Here is a 9,438-nt window from a genome sequence, read left to right as displayed (position 1 = left end):
ATCTTGCTATTGATCAGCCAGTGCCCAGGGGCACAGCACACAGTGACAAGGCAGAGGACCTGATTGAAAGCAGCTTAGTGCTCCTCTTCCATCACTTTGAGGGAGTAAGGGTGTAAATGTAATTTTACAGGGCACCAGAAATTAGAATGAGAAGCAAGAAGTTTGAGTGCAATACTTACTGAGGAGCACACAGGATATGTAGATCACCAGTGACCCTCAAGTTCAGTTAGGTGCTCTACTTATCTCTGATGGATGCTTTAACAAGGTGCTAGCCATGCACTTGCAGCTGCACTGGAAGCCACACACACACACACACAGGATCACACACCAGGTACTGAACTGTATGCAATACTCCAGCTATGGCCTAATGAACTGTTTTATACAGTTCCAGCATTACATCCCTGCTTTTATATTCTACACCTTGGCCAACAAAGTAAAGGATTCCATTAGCCTTCTTCACCACTTTGTGTAACTGTGCTGCCACCTTCAGAAACCTGTGGACATGCACTCCAAGATCTCTCACTTCTTCTACCCCTCTCAATACCCTCCAGTTTATTGTGTATTCCCTTGCTTTATTTGCCCTCCCCCTCCCCAAATGCATTACCTTACACTTCTCTGGATTGAATTCCATTTGCCGCTTTTCCGCCCACTTAACCAAACCATTGATATCATTCTGGAGTCTGCAGCTATCCTCTTCACTATCGAATACATGGCCAATGTTTGTGTCACCAGCAAATTTCCCAATCATGCCTCCCACATACCTCTGTGTGATCAGGATATTGCCTCATCCTATTCCTTCTGTAAAATTAATTCCCTCAAACTTCTCTATATTAAATTCCATCTGCCACTTTTCTGCCCATTCTGTGAGCCAATCAATATCCTATTGCAGACAATTCATATGTTCTCACTGTTTGCCACTCCTCCACGTTTGGTATCTTTCGGCAAATTTTGACATTCTAGGGGTAGCTAGGACGAATAGAATGTAATATTCTTTGATCTTCTAAAGGCCTTTGATAAGATACCTCACAGACAACTCATGACTAATCTCAGTGCAGGTGGAGTTAGGGGACAGCAGCAGAATGGATGGCAAGCTGGCTACAGAAACAGAAAACAGGGAGTGGGGTTTTAAGGTATTTACTCAGACTGATGGAATGTGGGATGTGCTGTTCCACAAGGATCAGCTCTGGAAAAGCTGTTGTTCACTATTTACATAAGCAATATGGAAACGGGAAGCAGAAACGTAATTTCAAAATTTCCAGACAAAGCCATATGGAGAGTGTAGTTAATACAGTGGGGAAATACCTTAATACATTAGTAACAATAATTAATAAGCTTGCACAGTGGACATTTAGGTGGCAAATTAATTTCAATCCAGTTAAGTGTGAGCTGCTGAATTTTGGTTCGAAGAATAAACTTCCCAAATACTCACTGGAAAATAAGCATTTGAATTGGGTAGAGATGAAATAGAATTCAGGGTTTCAGATTCACAATTCACTTAATGTAGCAAAACAGGTTGACAGGGCCATAAAAATGCAAACAAGGCACAGGAGTTCATTTCTAGAGGAGTGGAATTAAAAGGAAATAAAGAACCGATATTGAACTCGCATAGAACCATGATTATACAGCAATTAGCTTATTTTGTACAGATCTGGTCTCCATAATACAAAAATCATATTAATACAGTGGAGAATGTGCAATTATTTTAAATAGGATGATACCAGAACATAGAGCAGTTATCAATAACTTATTGATGCTGTTATTTATTGACCTCGGTATGATTTCTGTATTATGAAAGCCCGCTTTGTATTTTCACGGTTATAGGTGTCTCTCCTCAAAGGGACACACCTCACTGATCTATGGTCAGAGATCACAGCACATTACATGTTTAGAGACTCAGAATCATAGATAAGAAATGATCGGTCAAACTTTCATCAGTTATGGAAGTCGACGTTTAAATAAACACAACCCAATATTTATCTTGTATACTGGCAAGATAATAAAACGCAACACGCCGGACCCACAGATTCTCACAACCACATTGGGGGAACGAGATTCAAAATACTGCAAGAATCTCTTTATCGTAACTATACTTGGAGTAAGAATAAGTCATTACACAGAGGATTTGAATACTGTAACATTGCTGTCCTGTTTGCCTGTCAGTAAATAGTAAAGTTCTAGTTCTGTTGAGCAGTTCAATAGGATACAGAATTCAATGCTTTTCACCTTATACATTTAAAGCAAACATCAGAAAAACTCTAGCCCTTTGCAAATGACTACATCCCATAAAACACAGAGACAACTCCATTGAAAGGAGAGATCTGGCACCTCAAAATGAATTCAAAATAGAAGCAGACGTTTCATTCGAATTAGTGACCCACTCTCAGTACAGTTCTACATTGACATAGGAACATAGGAGAAGTAGCAGGCTATTCGGCCCATCCAGCATGCTCCGCCATTCAATATGATCATGGCTGATCATCTATTTCAATGCCTTTTTCCCACACTATCCCCATATCCTCTTATGTCATTGGTATTTAGAAATCTGTCAATCTCTACTTTAAACATACTCAATGACTGAGCTTTCACAGCCCTCTGGGGTAGAGAATTCCAAAGATTCACAACTCTGAGTAAAGAAATTTCTTCTCATCTCTGTCCTAAGTGGCTTCCCCCTTATTTTGAAATTGTGTCCCCTCATTCTAGATTCCACTCCCCTTCAGTTGATACAGACCCTCCAACCGATACAGGTCCTCCAACTACAGTACACCAGCTTAGAAATATAGAATCATTGAAATTTCTCATACCGAGGGAAGCCATGTGACCCATCGTGCCGATGTTAGTCAAAAGGGTCTAATGAGCGTAATTTTGCTTTCCACCTCTTTTTCTGTAGCCCTGTACATTGTGACACCTCAAGTGCATATCAAAGTTTTTCTTTTTTAATGAAATGACGGTTTCCGCCTCTACCATCCTTTCAGGCAGTGAGTTCCAGATATCCAACAGCCTCTTGAACTGATGAAGTGTCACTGACCTGAAATGTTAACTCTGCTTCTCTCTCCACAGATGCTGAGTATTTCCAGCATTTCTTGCTTTTATTTCAGATTTTCAGCATCAGCAGTATTTTGCTTTTATTAAACAGAAATCTTAATCAGCCCACCAAACAAATATTAATCTTAATTATCCATTTTTTTTTAAAGCATATTCTTTAACACCCTGGCCAACCAAATACTAATGTTAGCACATTGGTAGTTACTGGAGTCCTGGATGATATTTCCTTGGGGATAGCTAGGCGAAAGTGTTAGCTATGGCTGCACAAATGGCTTATGATCCCTATCTTAGCCTTCAAGCTCTCCCACAGTGAGGACATTAGTTGTTGGCCGATAGAGGTGGTGGTGAATTGTTGGCTCGAGCAGCTGCCCTCTCTTTCCTTCTGTCTTGCCATTCTGTATCCATGACTGATCTTGTTCACTAGAAGATCTTGACACCAGTTTTGATGATGGACTGCCATTTTGGTTGTGGCTGGGAATCTGCTTCCAATATGTTGATGTAAATAGAGCAGACCTTCTAGAGGCTTTGAGATTGTCTTTGAAACCATCCCTTTGCCTCCCCTGTGAGCAGGTTCCCTGTTGTAGCTTTGAGTTGAGCACTTTTTTGGCCAGTCTTGAGCTGGGCCTTCTGACGACATGTCTCATCCACCTCAGCTGATGCGCGATTATCATGGCCTCTTCTTGGCATGTCTTTTGCTTGGAGGATGTTCATGTTTGTTCCTTTGTCATCCCATTTGATTCGCAAAATCCTTCTAAAACAGCATTAATTATGTTGTTTTGGTGCCTTGATATGGCGACTATAAGTTGCCCAAGCTGGTGTTCAGGGCATGTTCCATGCTCTCATAGGCTTCGTCAACTACAGCAACTATCTGCTGCAGGTCTTCTTCAGAATGAGCACTAGCTAGTGTGAGGTCAGCATACTGTAATTCTATCACAAAAGTGCTTGTTGTCCTGGATTTGGCCTTCAGCCAGTTGAGGTCTATGAGTGCACCATCATTGCCATAAGTTATTAACAAACTGGGGGAGCCTGTTAGTAGTAAGTCTTGGTGTTGGTGCGAGAAAGATTGAGGCACACCACTGTTTTACTATAGGAAAGGGGGTCTGTGGTGGAGCCATTACACAGTACTGCTATTTGTATATTTTATGAAGGAGATGGATGATGTCTGCAAATTAGCTGGTCATCCATATCATTGTAGTACCTTCAAAAGCCAGTTTGATTCACTGAGTCAAAAGCTTTTATAGCTTGCAGAAATCCATGTGAAATGAATGTTCTGCTCTTTGCACTTGTTCCTGAAGTTGGCGTGCTGTGAAGATCATGTTAGTTGATCCTCTGGCCGATTGGAAGGTTCACTGGGACTCCAGAAGGATTTCCTCTGCAATTAATCACCTTAAACACCAAAAGTGAATTGTGTGTTCTCTACAGGGACCCTTACTCTCTGCATGTTGCGTACAGGCATTCTTCGTGGAGATCAATGCTGCTTTTGTGGGGCCCAGGCTGACATCCTTTCAGAGAAAATGAATTCCATTGGAACCAAGTGTGGCACTCCTTCCTGCAACAGTACCACTCCAGCAATGGTAACAGGGAAATGTGCTCTTGCAAAACACGTCAACACTGATGTGAGCTCCACTTCCACCAGCCTTGACAGGGAAATATTTAAATAAGAAAAGTACAACACACCTGTAAAATGTGGGGATGCTGATCAGGCAGCTTTAAGAGATCTATCGGGACTGAGCAGGAGGTTGGCAGGAGGAGGAAAAGGAGGAAAAGGAGAAAGAGGAGCTGTAAAGAAGAGTAGCCAGAGGATGAAGGGGAGAAATCGAGACAGAGGGATGAGGATGAGAGGGAATCAGGAGAAGGGAAGTGAGGCAATGGTGAGGAGACATGGAATGGGGAGTGTGGGAAGGTGGAGGGGGTAAGGGGAGGATAGATGGAGAGAGAGGGAAGGAGAGGGAGTGTAGGACAGTGAGGAGAGAGAGGAGGGGATAGAAAAGAAGAGAAAGGAGAGAAGACGGGAAACGAGGGAGGGAAGGACAGTAGTGAAGGGAAGAGAAGAGAAAGGAGAGAGGGAAAAACTGAAAGAAGGGGATGGGAAGTCGGATAGGGATGAAAGGGGAGAAGGAGAGAGACAATAAGATGAAAGAGAGAGAAGGGTGATGGAAGAGGTGAAGGAATAAAAAGGGATGTCGAGAAGATACGAAGGGGAAATGAAGGAGACAAGGAAGGAGAGAGTGAAGGAAAGAAATGTAAAGACAATAGGCAGAAAGAGAGAGGCAAGGGATGAGGAAAGAGGAGAATGAGAGAGGGAAGGGGAAGGAGAAAGATGAGGAAGTGGACTATTTGTGCTGGGTGATCCAGTGGATTAAAGAACAAAATTGCTTCAAAGGAATTAACACTATTCGCTAATCTCTCGTTGACCTGGCCTTCTGAACGAAACATCCAAGACTGGACAGTCACCGGTTTCCTGAGAGACAGCAACCTTTCAAAATTGGTCAGAATGTAAAAAACTGATTTGCTTCGGGCTTGAACTAAATACTATCACACCTCCAATTATCCTGGAACACGCCGACCCAAACCCAACCATCCACAAACACAAACCACACACCCTCACATTGTACATACTCACACTGGAGAATGTCACCCTGCATATCACAAAAGATCCACACACCGGCTTTGCAGATCCCCACACTGCAAACTCGCACCATGCATACGTTCACCTTTCAAATCCCAAACCTGTACACTCCCATCCTGCACATTCTCCAAACTGCACCTCCCCACACCGTACATCTCCACCCGATACATTCCCACCCGATACATCTCCACACTGTACACCCCTACACTGTACACTCCCATCCTGCACATTCTCCAAACTGCACCTCCCCACCCTGTACATCTCCACCCGATACATTCCCACCCGATACATCTCCACACTGTACATCCCTACACTGTACACTCCCACCCTGCACATCACCAAACTGCACCTCCCCACCCTGTACATCTCCACCCGATACATCCCCACCCTGTACATCTCTGCACTGTACATCCCTACCCTGCACACTCTCACCCTGCACACACCCACCTTTCATATCCCAAAACTGTGCACTCCCAACCTGCACACTCCCACCCTGTACATCCCCACCCTTCAAATCCCCATCCTGTGCATCCCCACCCGGTACATTCCCACCCTGTACACTCCCCACCCTGTACACTCCCCACCCTGTACACTCCCCACCCTGTACACTCCCCACCTTGTACACTCCCCACCCTGTACACTCCCCACCCTGTACACTCCCCACCCTGTATAGCCACAACATTCAAAACCTCACCTTGTATATCCCCATCCCGTACATCCCCATCATGGACACTCCCACTCTGTACACCCTCACCCGTACACATTGACCCTGTACACTCGGACCCAGTACACACTGACTCTTTATACTCCCACACTATACAACGTGATCCTACACTCTCCCAGCATATACACACTGACCCTGTAAATATTCCCACCCAATACACACTGACCCTGAACACTCCCACTGTATAGACACTAACCCTGTACACTTCCATTCAACACACACTGACCCTGTAAAATTCCACCCTATCCACACTGACCCTGTACACTCCCACCCTATAAACACTGACCCAGTACACTTCCACCCAATGCACACGGATCCTATACACATCCACTCTACACAAACTGACCCTGTACACTTTCACCCTATACACACTGAAGATGTACACTCCCACCCTATACAAACTGACCCTGTACACTCCTACCCTATACACACTGACCAAGTACACTTCCACACTATACACACTGACCCTGTACACTCTCACCCTATACACACTGACCCTGTACACTTGCACCCTCAAAACACACTGACCCTGTACACTTGCACCCTATACACACAGGCGATGCACATGCCCACTCTAATAGACACTGACCCTGTACACTTCTACCCAATACACACTGATCCTGTACAGTTTTACTCTATACACAATGACCATGTACACTTTCACCCAGTACACACTGACCATGTACACTCCCAACTATACACACTGAACCTGTACACTTGCACTCTATACACACTGACCCTGCACATTTCCACCCTATACACACGGACCCTGTACACTTCCAGCCTATACACACTGACGCTGTACACTTCCACTCTGTACACACTGACCCTGCATATTTCCACCCTATACACATGGACCCTGTACACTTCCAGCCTATACACACCGATCCTGTACACTTCCACCCTATACACACTGACGCTGTACACTTCCACTCTATACACACTGACCTTACATATTTCCACCCTATACACACCGATGCTGTACACTTCCAGCCTATACACACTGACCCTGTACACTTCCACTCGATACACACTCACCCTGCACATTTTCAGACTATACACACTGACCCTGTACACTTCCAGTCTATACACACTGACACTGTACACTCCCACCCAATAGACACTGACCCTGTACACTCCCACCCTATACACACTGACCCTGTACACTTCCACCAGATAAACACAGACCCTGTACACTTCCACTCTATACAAACAGACCCTGTACACTTCCACCCTATACACACTGACCATGTACACTCCCACCCTATAGACACTGACCATGTACACTCCCACCCTATACACACTGACCCTGTACACTTCCACCAGATAAACACAGACCCTGTACACTTCCACTCTATACAAACTGACCCTGTACACTTCCACCCTATACACACTGACCATGTACACTCCCACCCTATAGACACTGACCATGTACACTCCCACTCTATACAAACTGACCATGTACACTCTCACCCGATACACACTGACCCTGTACACTCTCACCCTATGGAAACTGACCCTGTACACTCCCCTTCTGATAGACACTGACCCTGTACACTTCCACTCGATACACACTGACCCTGTACACTCCCACTCTAATAGACACTGACCCTGTACACTTCCACTCGATACACACTGACCCTGTACACTCCCACTCTAATAGACACTGACCCTGTACACTTCCACTCGATACACACTGACCCTGTACACTCCCACTCTAATAGACACTGACCCTGTACACTTCCACTCGATACACACTGACCCTGTACACTCCCACTCTAATAGACACTGACCCTGTACACTTCCAAACAATACATACTGACCCTGTACAGTTCCAAAGAACACACACTGACCCTGTACAGTTCCAAACCATACACACTGACCCTGTACACTTACATGCTATAAATACTGAACCTGTACACTTCCACCCTATACACACTGGCATGTACACCTCCACCCTATACACACTGACCCTGTACACTCCCACCCTATGGACACTGACCCTGTACACTCCCACTCTAATAGACACTGACCCTGTACACGTCCACCGAATAGACACTGATCCTGTACACTTCCACTCTATACACACTGACCCTGTACACTTCCACCCTATACACACGGACCCTGTACACTTCCACCCTATACACACGGACCCTGTACACTTCCAAACTATACACACTGGCTCTGTACACTTCCACCCTATACACACTGACCCTATAGAATCCCACCCTGTACACAGTGACCCTACACACTCCCAGGCTATACACACTGACCCAACACACTTCCACCCTATACACACTGACCCTATAGAATCCCACCCTGTACACAGTGACCCTACACACTACCAGCCTGTACACACTGACCCTACACACTCCCACCTATACACACTGACCATGTGCACTTCCACCGTATACACACTGCCCATGTAAACTCCCAGGAAATAGACACTGACCCTGCACACTCCCACCTATACACACTGACCCTGTACACTCTCACTCTATGGACACTGAGCCTGTACACTTCCACCCAATACACACTGACCATGTACAATGGCACCCTATTTACACTGACCCGGCACAGTGGTGCAGTGGTTAGCACTGCAGCCTCACAGCTCCAGCGACCCGGGTTCAATTCTGGATACTGCCTGTGTGGAGTTTGCAAGTTCTCCCTGTGTCTGCGTGGGTTTCCTTCGGGTGTTCCGGTTTCCTCCCACAGCCAAAAGACTTGCAGGTTGATCGGTAAATTGGCCATTATAAACTGCCCCTAGTATAGGTAGGTGGTAGGGGAATATAAGGACAGGTGAGGATGTGGAAGGAATATGGGATTAGTGTAGGATTAGTATAAATGGATGGGTAAATGGTCAGCACAGACTCGGTGGGCCGAAGGGCATGTTTCGGTGCTGTATCTCTAAATCTAAATCATATAAACACTGGCCATATACACTTCCACCCTATACACACTATGTACACTCCCATCCTATACACACTGACCATGTACAACTGCACCCTATACATACAGACCCTGTACACTGTCACTCTAATAG

General features: G+C 45.2%; 1 pseudogene; it reads right to left on the bottom strand.

The window, feature by feature from the left end:
- Positions 1-3,838: 3,838 nt before the first annotated feature.
- LOC137373410 (equilibrative nucleobase transporter 1-like) overlaps positions 3,839-9,438 on the bottom strand; it is a 79,693-nt pseudogene continuing 74,093 nt past the window's right edge.

The sequence above is a fragment of the Heterodontus francisci genome, chromosome 9, assembly GCF_036365525.1.
Source record: "Heterodontus francisci isolate sHetFra1 chromosome 9, sHetFra1.hap1, whole genome shotgun sequence".
Lineage (NCBI taxonomy): Eukaryota > Metazoa > Chordata > Chondrichthyes > Heterodontiformes > Heterodontidae > Heterodontus > Heterodontus francisci.
This window is presented reverse-complemented; position numbering and strand designations above follow the sequence as displayed.